We start from the raw sequence: 15076 nt of genomic DNA, 5'->3' as shown, positions 1-15076 counted from the left end.
AAAAAAAAAAAAACCGGAAGAAAGTTGGGGAGATCTCTGCCTCTTTCCATCCAGACTGATGGCACTTTTGCTAGTACATAGCCCTCAAAGACATTATAGATTTTCTATGTATTTGATTCCAGTCAACTTCATAAGACAAAGGTATAAAAGATATACTTTCTCAACATGTGCCTCTTTCTATAGACTCAATGTACTTACTGGCACTTTAGGGGTGTTAAAATTTTGTGGGACCATACCCTCAATACCTCTTAATCTTTCTAGAAGCCTTTTTGTCAGCTGAAAGAATCCATGCCCTTGATTTGATTTTTGTCCCCAAATTGTATTTTGATATAAGAATCTTTCACTGTCTGGAGAGGCTGGACGTTAGAAACCTTTATTTTTCCAACCTAGCAATTTCTGGACTCCATATTCTCTCTAATTACTGCTTGTGAAATTGGCCATTATTTTTTCTGGGCACATCTCCTTCTTATAGTAGTGTTTTTTCAAATTTATCTAACGTAAAGAAAGTCCTACTTTTTTTTTTTTGAGACAGAGTCTCTCTCTGTCGCCCAGGCTGGAATGCAGTGGCATGATCTCGGCTCACTGCAACCTCTGTTTCCCGGGTTCAAGCAATTCTCCTGTATCAGCCTCCTGAGTAGCTGGGACCACAGGCTGCGCCACCATGCCCGGCCAATTTTTATATTTTTAGTAGAGATGGGGGTTTCCCTGTGTTGGCCAGGCTGGTCTCGAACTCCTGACCTCAGGTGATCCACCCGCCTCGTCCTCCCAAAGTGCCAGGATTACAGGCCTGAGCCACTGCGGCCAGCCAAGAAAGTCTTACTTTTGACATTTTGCCTCTAAATATCTTCTCCCAACTCTAAAACTTCATTAGATACATTTTTCTCATTCAAATCTTCATACACAGGAGTTTAACTAAATGTTTCCCACTACTTAACACAGGCTGCCTTTTCCTGTTTCCTGTAAGTTTTCTCACCACTTTCCAGCCCCCTGTAAATGTTTCCTTGTTGCTTATTGCCTGGTCCCAAACCCAATGCCTCATATTTGAGGTTTTGATTATGGCAGACTCCCAGTTTCAGCACCGATGACTGCGTCCACCTGCTGTTATTACAAAACAATCCACCGCAAAGCTCAGTGGCTTACAACAGTAATTACTTATTCTCATTCGTGTGTCTGCAGATCAGTTAAGGGCTGGCTGGTTTAAGCTGGGCTCAACTGGGCAGCTCTGCTTCAGGCTGTGGGACCAGCTGGACACCTCAGGAGTTGTGTGGGGAGCTACTGGAAGAGACACCCTTTTGTTGGATGGTGTGGGAGGATGCAAGGTCAGGAACTGTTGCAGCCATTTTATTTCTCCTGGAGTTGCAGGAGCCTGTGTGAGGGGGCTGGAAATGAAGTTGACAGCAAGAAAGACATAAAACACAGGTAGAGAAAAGTCAGTGTCTTTTTTTTTTTTTTTTTTTTTTTTTGAGACAGAGTCTCGCTCTGTCGCCCAGGCTGGAGTGCAGTGGCACGATCTCCACTCACTGCAAGCTTGACCTCCTGGGTTCACGCCATTCTCCTGCCTCAGCCTCCCTAGTAGCTGGGACTACAGGCGCCCACCACCACGCCCCGCTAATTTTTGTATTTTTTTGTAGAGACAGGGTTTCACTGTGTTAGCCAGGATGGTCTTGATCTCCTGACCTCGTGATCCGCCCGTCTCGGCCTCCCAAAGTGCTGAGATTATAGGCTTGAGCCACCGCGCCCGGCCAAGTCAGTGTCTTGGTGAGAATCTGGATCCAGCTTCACCTGACCAGACCCAGGTGAACCAACACATTCCCTTCATTGCTCATCACTTTGCGATTTTGTTTTTGTTTGCGTTTCTTTACCACCAAGACAGTCTTAACTGATCCACAGGCTGTGAGGTGGTTGCTCCGGGGAGTGGTCGGAGGACTCATCCGCTCTTTCTTCCAGGGTTCCGGCTTTTGGGGCATGCGTGCACATGTCTGGGTAGACGTTCTAAGCTGCACGGAACAGAAATGGAGTCAGGCTGATTACAGTAGAAAAGGAATTCACTAAAGGAATCTGATCCCCAAAAGGACTGGAAAATGGAGCTCTGTGACTATGCAGCCAAGCCACACCCACAATCAGGCCACAGAACTGGGGTGGCCAGAACACCGCTGCCACCACCATGGCCGCCGCTGTTGCCACTGTGGTTGCTGTTGCCACCTGGATCCCCGATCCCCTCCAGCCTGCACTGCACTGCCCCTGCTACTTTGGAAGCAGATCTTGCTGCCACCGCTGCCCTCATGTGCCACTAGCTGCCGAGTCAGAGTCCACTGGTTGGCTGAGCCTGGCCCAGCGTCTGCTTCCTGGCTGCAAGGGAGGCTGAGGGAGCAACAAACTGGCCCTTTGGGGTTCTACAGTGGGATGTAGCTTCCGCCTCTCTCCAAGTTTCGGAGAATGGAGAATTCCTCAAACACAGGATGGGGTGTCATGCTAGGGAGGAAAACACTCAATACAGGGCATGAGGGATTGAGATCAAATCGAGACAATGGCTTTAGCTTTATTCCTGGTAGATCTAAATTGGAGAATGCAGCTAGAACCTGGGGCCAAAATGGGGCTACCGACTCTTCCCTGCCCCCTCCCAGAACTGAACTTCTTTTCTATTTTCTTTTCTTTGTTCATTTTTCGAGACAGAGTCTTATTCTGTCACCCAGGCTAGGGCGCAATGGCACAATCATGGCTCACTGTAGCCTTGACCTCCCTGGCTCAGGTGATCCTCCCACCTCAGCCCCTTAAGTAGCTAGGTGTGCCACCACCTGCCCAGCTAGTTTTTTGTAGAAACAAAAATACAAACATGGGGTTTCCCTGTGCTACCCAGGCTGGTCTCAAACTCCTGGACTCAAGTGATCCATCCACCTTGGCCTCCCAAAGTGCTGAGATTACAGGGGTGAGCCACCACGCCCAGCCTCCAGAACAGAATTTCTCTCCTGGCTGGAGGACAGCCTTCCTCCTGGAGCAGGGATGCTCTGCCTTGCTGAGATACTGCTTGATATCGGGAGCAGAAACAAGGGACAAGCTGTCCATGAGGGCAAGTGCAGGGGAGGCTGGTGTCCGAGCTGTCACCTGTCCTCTGCCTCCCCATACAGAGGGACGGAGGGGTAGGATTCTCTAATGCTATTTCCATTTGGGGATAGAAAGTCCCATCCATTTCCCAAAGAGGAAACAGCACAAAAACACAGTGTGGTGGGACGAGAGGGGGCATGAGGGGGTCAACGGGAGGCAAGCTTACGCAGGAGGCAAAGTCAGTGATGCAAATGAGAATAGTAGACATTTGCATATTAACTGTATAAGGATGCATATTCTTTTTTTTTTTCGAGACAGAGTCTTGCTCTGTTGCCCAGGCTGGAGTACAGGGGTGTGATCCCAGCTCACTGCAACCTCTGCCTCCCAGGTTCAGGCGATTCTTCTGCCTCAGCCTCCCGAGTAGCTGGGACTACAGGCACCTGCCACCACACCTGGCTAATTTTTTGTATTTTTAGTAGAGACGGGGTTTCACTATGTTAGCCAGGATGGTCTCGATCTCCTGACCTCGTTATCTGCCCGCCTCAGCCTCCCACAGTGCTGGGATTACAGGTGTGAGCCACTCTGCCAGCCAGGATGCATATTCTTAACATCCACGCAAAGCTATGCACTCTCATTTGTCCTTAGACATTGACTCCTCTATATGGATTTTTTTTGTCCTGCCATTTTTTTTTTTTTTTGAGACGGTGTCTTACTCCATTGTCCAGGCTGGAGTGTAGTGGTGCAATCTCAGCTCACTGCAACCTCCTCCTCCCAGGTTCCAGTGATTATCCTGCTTCAGCCTCCTGAGTAGGCTGCTTCACCATGCCTGGATAATTTTTAGTAGAGATAGGGTTTCACCATGTTGGCCAGACTGGTCTCAAACTCCTGACCTCAAGTGATCCACCCACCTTGGCCTCCCAAAGTGCTGGGATTACAGGTGTGAGCCACCATGCCTGGCCATCCTGCCACTTCTGAAGGACATGTGACAGGCTAGCTGTCTTCCATTTGGCTCTTCCCTCAGATCCTCTCTGCCTCCCCACCCCAAGTCTGTGTCTGGGGGGCTAATTCATATGGACTCTTGTGTCTGCTAACTTCCAGCTGGTGTGGCCCCAGGGATCCCCACAGGAGATTGAAGGGAAGGAGGAGTACATTTAAAAAATTATTTTCCGGGCTCCCTTCCCGTGAAGTCCCTATGGGCTGGCCACAGCCCTTGACCCAGCCTCAGTTCTGTCAGTAGCTCTCTCTCTCTCCAGGTCCCCTCTCTGCACCCCTTCAAATTTAGGGTAGTAACAGTCCCCAGTGTTCCTAGCCGCAGGGTACTAAATCATGCCTTCCGTGTTGCTTTTCTTAATCCCTGTTCATACCTGTGTAAATAACCTCATTGCTAAACTGTCCTCAATTACTCAGCTTGAGTGTGTCATCTGTTTCCTGCTGGTACTGGAATGATATCTATGGAGTCTGGAAACACTTCTCCACCCAAAGAAAAAACAACAGCTCACATGCACCAGCAAATAGGACTTCAGTGCGTCTCAGATTCCTGAATGTGAGGGAGGCGGTAGGGAAGGGTAGAGAGTGTGACAAACAGAAGGCACGTGACCACTCATACTCCAGCCTTTTGTTGCCATGACAATGACAGCCCAGTGTTGCCCGTTCTTCCCATTTTTTCAAGAGTAGCAAAACATCAAGACTTTTAAAGTAGTACCTCTTGATTTTTTTTTTTTTCTTTTTGAGGCAGGATCTCACTCTCTCACCCAGACAGGAGTGCAGTGGCACAATCTCGGCTTACCACAAGCTCCGCCTCCTAGGCTCAAGCAATTTGCCTGCCTCAGCTTCCGGAGTAGCTGTGATTACAGGCACACGCCACCATGCCCAGCCTGTACCTCCTGATTTTTAAATGTTGGCTCAGGCTGGGCATGGTGGCTCACGCATGTAATTCCAGCACTTTGAGAGGCCGAGGTGGGCGGATCACCTGAGGTCAGAAGTTTGAGTCCAGCCTGGCCAACATGGTGAAACCTCGTTTCTACTAAAAATATAAAAATTAGCTGGGCATGGTGGCACATGCCTATAATGCCAGCTACTTGGAAGGCTGAGGCAAGAGAATCACTTGAACCGGGGAGGCAGAGATTGCAGTGAGCCGAGATTGTGCCACTGCACTAAAAAAAAAAAAAAAAGTTTGGCTCAAATTTTTTGAAATCTTGGTGTGAGCCAGGCAAACAATGAGGTGGCTGAACTTGGCCCTGGATCACCTTTTCAGTCTCTTTTCTCAGCGTACAGTGTCCTGCCAAGCCCCAAATCGTCTATGGTACAGAGAGCCTATGGGAAGGACCATAGTGACAGGCCATCAGTGAGACCCTCAGGACCTAGTGGTGGGAGCGGAGAGGCCTGGCCATGCCGCCTCCTCCACAGGTGCTCCATGGCGGAGCCGCAAGCTCCAGTTCCTGCAACGCTGCTCCGCAGCCTGCAGCCTCGCTGTGCTTGTCTGGTCCATCATGTCTAATACGGGTGTCAGCAGAAAGTAAATTAAATCTGCTAGGCTGTAATTTGCAAACAAAACATTTTGTGGCAGTAACTAAACACAGCATTATGTTTTAATCGGGGTTTTAAAATGTTTTAAAAATTATTTTATTGTGCAGAAGCTGGTATCCAAAGAGCCATAACTCCTTAACTAACAGTATGCTAATGTAATACCCTCTAGTCTAGAGGTTCTTGACAGCTGGGGCATTTGTCTTGATGCCCTTAAACCTATGTACTTTCAGAGTCAAAGCGCTACACTGCCTTCCCACCACTTGAATAGGGAACCCCAGTACCACCTTCTGCTGCATTTTGTCCTGGCTTTGAAAGAGAAACAAAGCTATTCATCTTTACTTTATTGTACTTATTCATTTGTTTGTTTGTGTATGTATGTATGCATGCATGTATGTATTTCTTTGTTTAATGAACACTTGTGTACTGCTATCTATGCCTTTTGCAAATATTAGCCCAGTGAATTCTCTTACAATCCCTCGAGGGAGGTGCTATTCTTAGCTCTCTTTTTACAGATCAACAAATTGAGGCACAGAGAGGTGAAGTAACTTCCTGAAGGTCACACAGCTGGTAAGTGATGGCGATGAGGGTCTGGCTCCTGAATCCACAGTCTGAGCTACCTCGCTGTACTGTCTCGTCTTTCTGCCTCCAGCCCAGTTCCTGAAGTCCCCAGCCCACCCATCTTCCTGTCCTCTTTCCTGCCACTGCTCTCTCATCCTCCAGACATTCACTCATTCCTTTGTTTTATGGACGTCAAGTGTCTGCTGTGCACCAGCCCCTAGGCTAAATGCTGGGAACCCCACATTGAGCTGTTCTGACATGGTTCTTGACAGATGGGGCCCACAATCTAGGAAGGGAAATAGCCTGGTGCCCAGGTACCTCCATCCCTTGAAACAAAAGGAGTATAGTCAGCCCCAGGACTGCCTATGAGCACCTGTATTAGAAAAGGATGCCCCAAGTGGGCCGGGCCCAGTGGCTCACACCTGTAATCCCAGCCCCTGGGGAGGCTGGGAGAGGGTAGACACAAGGTCAGAGATCAAGCATCTCATCTTAAGCACATGGTGGGAAATCCCTATCATCTCTACTAAAAATACAAAATTAGCCATGTAGCAGGCACCTGTAGTCCCAGCCACTCAGGAGGCTGAGGCAGGAGAATGGCTGGAACCCGGGAGTGAAGTTTGCAGGAGATCAGGATGACAATTTTAGTTTAAGGGAGCTTAGTGGGTGATTTGCCTGGGCTTGTTTATTAGGTTTTGGAGAGAATTGGGGAGATGGAGAGAGCTGGAGCATTTAGATCGGTGAGAGATGATGTGTGATATTTTACTTTCTTTTACATTGTTCTTAGCGGATAAATTTTAAGTTTTGATGAAGTCCGATTTATCCATTTTTCCTTGGGCTGGTTGTGCTTTGATGTTATATATGAGAAGCTATTACCTAATCCAGAGTCACAAAGATTTTATATCTACATTTTCCCCCTTAAAGTTGTATAGTTTTAGTCCTTACATTTAGATCTTTGATCAATTTTTGAGTAACCCTTGTCAAGGGTGAGTGCAGGGGTCTAACTTCATTCTTTTGCACGTGGATACACAGTTGTCCCAGCACCGTTTGTTGAAAAATTTAAACTTTCTCCCATTGAATCGTTGTGCTACCCCTGTTGACAATCTATTGACTGTAAATATATGGGCTTATTTCGGGAATCTCAATTCTATCCCATTGAACCATTATCTATCTTTATCCTAGTAACAGAAGGGTTTTAAATAGAGGAGTGACACACCTACTTTGTATTTTAAGACTGAAGTGGGAGAGATCTGTAAGGAAGCTACAGCAGTTGTCCATGTGAAAGATGTTTAAGGTGGTGGCTGTGGAGACTTAGAGGAAAGGGCAGATTTGAAGGCCATTTAAGAGAAAGAACTAACTGTTCTTGCTGAATAGTGAATGTGCGAGTGAGGGGAACTTGTCCAGGGCAACACCCTGATTTTTGGCATTGGTAACTGGGTCAACTATCATAGTGGCACTATCATATACCCACAGCAGGGGAACATAGGATAAGAAGACCAGGTTCAGGGGAGGAGGCTGAGTTGAGTTTGGGACATGCTAAGTTTGAGGAGCTAGTGGAATATCCCAATGGCCATGTTCAGGAGGTGTTTTCGTGTGAGATTCCGGAGCAGACCAGGCTAGAACCAGAGATGTGAGGCTCATCCGCACATAGGTGGCTGGAGAGGCAGAGGACTGCAGGAGCGTCAGAGAGGATTGACCACATGAACCCTGATTAAGAAAGAAAGAAGGGCCAGGTGTGGTGGCTCACTCCTGTAATCCCAGCACTTTGGGAGGTCAAGGCAGTCAGATCACTCGAGGTCAGGAGTTCGAGACAAGCCTGACCAACATGGCGAAACCCCATCTCTATTAAAATTACAAAAATTAGCTGGGCATGGTGGCGGGCACCTGTAATCCCAGCTACTCGGGAGGCTGAGGCAGGAGAATCATTTGAACCTGGGAGGCAGAGGTTGCCGTGAGCTCAGATTGTGCCACTGCACTCCAGCCTGGGTAACAGAGTGAGACCCTGTCTCAAAAAAAAAAAAAAAGAAAGAAATTAAAATTAAAACAGAAAAAGAAAGAAGAGGGGCTTAGGATGAAGAACAGGAGCCTCTCATTTACCATGGGATCTTTAATTCCTGATCCCAGGTCCTCCTAGGCCCTGGTGGCATTTCTAATTTTCAGTGTTAGAAACATCAAATTCTCACTTTAGGGCATTAGCCAATCCAAGTAGGTTTCTGCTTTTTTTTTTTTTTTTTCCCCAACTGGAACATTCTAACTGCTTTGGCTAGCCTACCTCCCGGTTCTCCACTTCACCCTGATGCGGCATTCAGTGAGGCCAGATTCTGGCATTACAGAGGGGAAGATGTAACTGGGCCACTTCTAAGGCCTAAGAGACAAGGATGAAGGCTGGCAGGGTGTGGCCTGTGTCTGAACAGCCTTCTTGCAGAACTGCTGGCTTGGGGTGCTGGGATAGTCTAAGTGGTGATGAGGGGAATTGCAGTGGAGGAGCCAGTGTGACTCTCTCACTTTCCAACCCTCCCACTCTCTCCTACCTGAAGAAGGAGGGGCAGCTTCCTGATTGGTATTCTATGCCCTCAATGGTCTGCTTCTACCCCCCTCTCTGGGAACTCCTCCCACCCCTCTCCTTCACCTTCCAGCCTCCACACCACAAGCCTCCCGCCCCAATACCACAGACCCCTATCACATTGAACTTCTGTTTCCAGAAGGGGTACTGTATTAGTCCATTTTCACACTGCTGATAAAGACATACCCAAGACGGGGAAGAAAAAGAAGTTTAATTGGACTTACAGTTCCACATGGCTGGGGAGACCTCAGAATCATTGTGGGAGGCGAAAGGCACTTCTTACATGGTGGCGGCAAGAGAAAACGAGGAAGAAGTAAAAGCGGAAAGCCCTGATAAAACACATCAGATCTCATGAGACTTATTCACAATCACGAGACTAGCACGGGAAAGACCAGCCTGCATGAGTCAATTACCTCCCCCTGGGTCCCTCCCAAAACGTGTGGGAATTCTGGGAGGTATAATTCAAGTTGAGATTTGGGTGGGGACACAGCCAAACCATATCAGGTGCTGTAACACAGTAGGCTCTGGAACTGGCCTGTTTGGGATCAAATCCCAACCCCACATCCTGTAATTTATGTACCCTTGGGAAAATGACTGAATCTCTGAGCCTCAGTTTCCTCAGCTGTAAAATGGGGTCATCATACTGGCCTCAGAAGAATGTTGTGGAGACTCAATGAGAATGCAAAGAAGCCCTTAGCACAGTGCCCAGTGTCTATAATGAGCTCTGTAAACATCAGGAGGGGAGGAGGAAAAGTGGGCTGGGGACAGAGGAGCTGCCACAGTTCCGATAGCTCTCCAGTTCTTGGTTCCAGACCCTCCGGGACGCCTGCAGGGAGTGAGTGTTGCTGCATATGGCGGAGGTGGAGGTTCATTTCATGTTTTCCACATGGGTACTCAATTTTGTCCCAAAATTACTTATCGAAGACTCTCTCTGTCCCCCACTGCTCTGTGGGCCACCTCGGTCATGGATCATGTGCCTGTGTGTTTGAGGGTCTGCTTCTGGCTTCTACCTTCCCCTCTGTTGGTCTTTGTGTCTGTTCTTGTGCTAAAACCACACTGTTTTAATTACTAGAGCGTTGTGATAAGGATGGCCTGACCGCTGCTACCTGTTGCCCTTGAGAACCTCTCAGCTATTCTTTTTTTTTTTTTTTTTTTTTTGAGACGGAGTCTCGCTCTGTCGCCCAGGCTGGAGTGCAGTGGCCGGATCTCAGCTCACTGCAAGCTCCGCCTCCCGGGTTTACACCATTCTCCTGCCTCAGCCTCCCGAGTAGCTGGGACTACAGGGGCCCGCCACCTCGCCCGGCTAGTTTTTTGTATTTTTTAGTAGAGACGGGGTTTCACCGTGTTAGCCAGGATGGTCTCGATCTTCTGACCTCGTGATCCACCCGTCTCGGCCTCCCAAAGTGCTGGGATTACAGGCTTGAGCCACCGCGCCCGGCAACCTCTCAGCTATTCTTAGCCAGATAATTTTTTTAAAAAAGGAAGCCAAGTCTCATCACTCCCAGGCTAGTCTCCTCTGACGGCTTATTAAAAGGAACTAATGCTGGGAATTTGACAAGGCCTTAGGAAGGGCTGAAATAAGGCCCATGTTGCTGCTGGAAGCCAGGCAGCATTCTTTCTCCTTGCCCAAGCAGCTTTTCTCTCCCTAACCTGCCCTTACTCTCAAGTCTTTTTTATATCGATTAACTTAGACCCTCTAGCTTGTTTATGTGAGATTCGCCATTCACCCAGAATCCCCACAAGAGAAGGGTGGCCAGGAGCTGAACCAGCAAGCAAGACTCCTCCTTTACCAGAGCAAGGGTGTGGAAGGGGAAGGTGGCTTCTCAAACATCAATCATTTTCTCTCTGGACACCGTCCATTACTAAAAAGAAATAAAACGGTGCTCTGGCTGGGTGTGGTGGCTCACACGTGTAATCCCAGCACTTTGGGAGGCCGAGGAGGGCAGATCACTTGAGGTCAGGAGTTCGAGACCAGCCTGGTCAACATGGCGAAACCCCGTCTCTATTAAAAATACAAATTAGCTGTGGTGGTGCGCACCTGTAGTCCCAGCTACTCAGGAGGCTGAGGCAGGAGAATTGCTTGAACCTGGGAGGCGGAGGTTGCAGTGAGCCGAGATCGTGCCATTGCACTCCAGCCTGGGCGACAGAGCAAAACTCTGTCTCGAAACCAAAAACAAACAAAAAACTGTGCTTCACTGGCCCTGATTCTTCAGTCCCCCTGCATGTGTGCCCTTTGCCATGTAACTTCGTGGTCTTTCCCACCAAAGGTGGAGAATGCTCCCACCCTTGACTGCTCTTGGCCAGTGAGATGTGGTGGAAGAAGTGTGGGCCTCATTTTAGTGACTATCACCTCCAGGTGTCCAGTTTTGCAGAAATGTGAGCCATGAATACTTCTTGGGCTCTACTTCCAGCTTCAACCTCCACATCCATCCACTATCTCCACTCCTGTGTCCTCTGCCCTTGTTCAGGGCCCCTCCCCCAACCCCATCCTCTCTCACCTGACTACAGCGGCTTCCAAAATGGGCTCCCTGACTCCAGCCTTCCCCCACCCTGCTCCCTAAACTGCGATGCGTCACCGTACAGCCCGAGCGGTTATTTTATTTTATTTTATTTTATTTATTTATTTTTTTTGAGACAGAGTCTCGCTCTCTCGCCCAGGCTGGAGTGCAGTGGCCAGATCTCAGCTCACTGCAAGCTCTGCCTCCCGGGTTCACGCCATTCTCCTGCCTCAGCCTCCCGAGTAGCTGGGACTACAGGTGCCCGCCACCTCGCCCGGCTAGTTTTTTGTATTTTTTAGTAGAGACGAGGTTTCACCGTGTTAGCCAGGATGGTCGCGATCTCCTGACCTCATGATCCGCCCGTCTCGGCCTCCGAAAGTGCTGGGATTACAGGCTTGAGCCACCGCGCCGGGCCGCGGTTATTTTAAAAACACAAATCTTGCTCATGTTCCTCCCTACCTCTCATCCCTCCATGGTGCCGCATGCTGTAAAGCTGCAGGTTCAAATCCAGTAGCCCCGGAACTTCTGCTGCAGTCTTGTCTTGGGCCCTCCCCATTCTCACTCCTTTCTCCTCACACTGGCTTTCCTTTTTCTTTACTTTTTTCTTTCTTTTTTGACATGGAGTCTCACTCTGTTGCCCAGGCTGGAGTGCAGTGGTGTGATCTCGGCGTACTGCAACCTCCGCCTCCCGGGTTCAAGCTATTCTCCTGCCTCAGCCTCCCGAGTAGCTGGGATTACAGGCACCTGCCACCACGCACGGCTAATTTTTGTATTTTTAGTAGAGACGGAATTTCACCATGTTGGCCAGGCTGGTCCCGAACTCTTGACCTCAAGTGATCCGCCTGCCTTGGCCTCCTAAAGTGCTGGGATTACAGGCATGAGCCACTGTGCCTGGCCCCCTCATACTGGCCTTCTTTCCGTGTTTAGTTTCTGGAAGATGTCAAGCAGCCTCCTACCTTACAGCCCTTTCACCTGCTATTCCTTTTGTCTGGGATCCTCGCCCTCGTTTCATCTTTTTGAGGAGATAATCCTCTTCAGCAGCTTTTCAAGTCTTGCTCCACATGCCACTGCCTCTGGAATGCTTCCCTGGCCCCCCCATATCTCAGTTTGGGGCCCTTCCTCTTTGCTTCCAGGACACTCTGCCATTGCCTCAGCACCGGTCTTTTTTTTTATTCATTCCACAAATATTTATTTTGCACCTACCGTGTGCCAGGCCCGGTACGATGGTGAACAAAATGATGTGCTCTCTGCCTGCTTATAATTTACATTCTAGTTGCGAAGGCAATTTTTTTTAAAGGGTGCAAATAAAAACAGTTATTTCAAGTGACAATACATTCAATGAAGAAAACGAAACAATGGACTGGGCTAGAAAATAGCAGGGCAGGTGTACCTTAGAGAAGGTGGTCAGGAAATACCTCTGTGAGGCATGCCCATGACATGGAGAACTTTTTTTTTTTTTTTTTTGAGACAGAGTCTTGCTCTGTCGCCCAGGCTGGAGTATAGTGGCGCGATCTTGGCTCACTGCAAGCTCTGCCTCCTGGGTTCACACCATTCTCCTGCCTCAGCCTCCCAAGTAGCTGGGACTACAGGCTCCCGCCACCACGCCCGGCTATTTTTTTTTTTTGGATTTTTAGTAGAGATGGGGGTTTCATCGTGTTAGCCAGGATGGTCTTGATCTCCTGACCTCATGATCCATCCGCCTCGGCCTCCCAAAGTGCTGGGATTACAGGCGTGAGCCACCGCGCCTGGCCAACGTGGAGAACTATTAATTAGAGGAGAAATAAAGGGAGCAGCACTCCAGGCAGAGGAACAGCCTCTCAAGGAGCTAAAGTCAGAAATAACTTGGTTGGCCGAGCACGGTGGCTCACGCCTGTAATCCCAGCACTTCGGGAGGCCGAGGCGGGTGGATCAGTTGAGGTCAGGAGTTCAAGAGCAGCCTGGCCAACATGGTGAAAACCCATCTCTACTAAAAATATAAAAATTAGCCAGGTGTGGTGGTGCTTGCCTGTAATCCCAGCTACTCGGGAGGCTGAGGCAGGAGAATTGCTTGGATCTAGGAGGCAGAGGTTGCAGTGAGCCAAGATTGTGCCACTGTACTCTAGTTTGGGTGACAGAGTGAGGCTCCATCTCAAAAAAAAAAAAAAAAAACTTGGTGTATTTGAGGAACTGAAAGGCCCATGTGGCTGGACTGTGGGGGATGGAGAGAAGAGGAAAGGAGCACTAGAGGAGGCTGGTGAGAGCCCCAGCCTCGTCTAGGTTGTAGACAGCCTTTTTTCAATATGGCAAGGAGATTAGAATTTATTTGAAAGACAATGGGAATCATCAAAGGCTTCAAGCAAGGAATCAATGTGATCTGATTTTCATCTTAAGATCAGATTGGCCATTGTGGGAAGAACAGATTGTGGAGGGCAAGGGGTGGCTTAGAGATTCTGGTGGGATGCTTCTGCAAAAGGCCAGGGAGTGGGACTTGAACTGAGGGGCTCAGGCAGGCTGGCACTGAGAGGGTAACGATGATGGGCCAAGGATGGGCATCCACAGTGTGCTTTGGAGGTGGGACGGATAGGCTTTGCAGAAGGATTGACTATGGGCATGAAGGAAGGGGAGTGATCAAGGGAATCCTCTGGCTTTGGGGTTCTCTCACAGCCTGAGCGTTTTCATCTGTCAAATGAGCACAGCAGCAAGATCACAGCACCCGCAGCGAGATAGCAAATGTCAGTGATGTAGGCCAGGGCTTGGCACACAGTGAATGCAGGTGAGGGGCCTCCCTGATCCCCAGGCCCCCATGAGCCCCAGGTACACCCGGGTTATCATGCTGCGGTAGGTCCCTAAATATCCGAGTCTGAGTCCGATTTCTCCCTAGACCCCGGGAGAATGACTGAGTGAACAATTAAAAAGCCTAAACTGTGTTTTTGGAGTATTTCTGGAAGCTCCAGGCCTGATTGTCCTGGAATCCCTCCTCTCTCTCCCTGCTCAGAACTCAAAATTGGTCTCTAGCTGGCCTCCGGGGAAGCGGCAGTTCAGCGCACGGCCAGCAGATGTCGCTGAAAGCTAAGGGAAGACGCCCCCTCCCCCGGGCCTCCTCCCGTCCCCTCCCGTTTGCCAACTCCAGCTCCCAGGCTGCCCTTTCAGCAGGGGCGAGGCGCTCTCGGCTGTCTCCTGGGAACCCAGGCCCATTTTGGAGAAGCAGAAAGAAAGCCCGAGACCCTGCTGGGATCCCTGGTTGGGGCCTTACACCCCGGAGACCTCCCCGATCTCCATTCCCTGGCCTCCCTCCCAGCGTAAATAGGGCACGAGGGTCCCAAGTGAGAGGAGGTTTTCCTCGGAAGAGCCACTTCATCTGTGAACAAGGAACTATGAAACCTCTTAGAGCAGCCTGTGACCTCCCCGTCCATCCTGTGTAAAATATGAAATAAGAGTTTTAATTACCAAGCTTGGAAGGCAGCCGACGTGTTTAATATTTGATATCTCCGATGCTTGTGCTCCAGCCGTGCCGGCACTGACAGAATCAGGGTTTCCCTTGGGTTGGCGCTAAATGTGCTTGGAGAAGGGCCAGGCAGCCCGTTTACCCATCACCTGGGAGCCTCTTGTAGCCCGGCCTGGACCCAGGCTTGCCCTGGTCCTCCCACTCCCTGAGGGACCCCTGCTAAGGGAACCTGGTCTCCCACCCTAAGGCCAGGACCTGGAGCTCTATGAAGGCATCTAGTAGTGGACTCAGCCCAGCTCCTGGCAGGGGGTGGAAGTCAATGAAGTCAGGCAGTGAGAACAAATACAGGGGCCAGACCCGTAGACTTGTTTTTGTTTGTTTGTTTGTTTGTTTTGAGATGGAGTCTCACCCTGTCGCCCAGGCTGTAGTGCAATGGCGCGATTTCGGCTACTGTAACCTCCACCTCCC

Source organism: Papio anubis, chromosome 13 (assembly GCF_008728515.1).
Source record: "Papio anubis isolate 15944 chromosome 13, Panubis1.0, whole genome shotgun sequence".
Taxonomy (NCBI): domain Eukaryota; kingdom Metazoa; phylum Chordata; class Mammalia; order Primates; family Cercopithecidae; genus Papio; species Papio anubis.
This window is presented reverse-complemented; position numbering follows the sequence as displayed.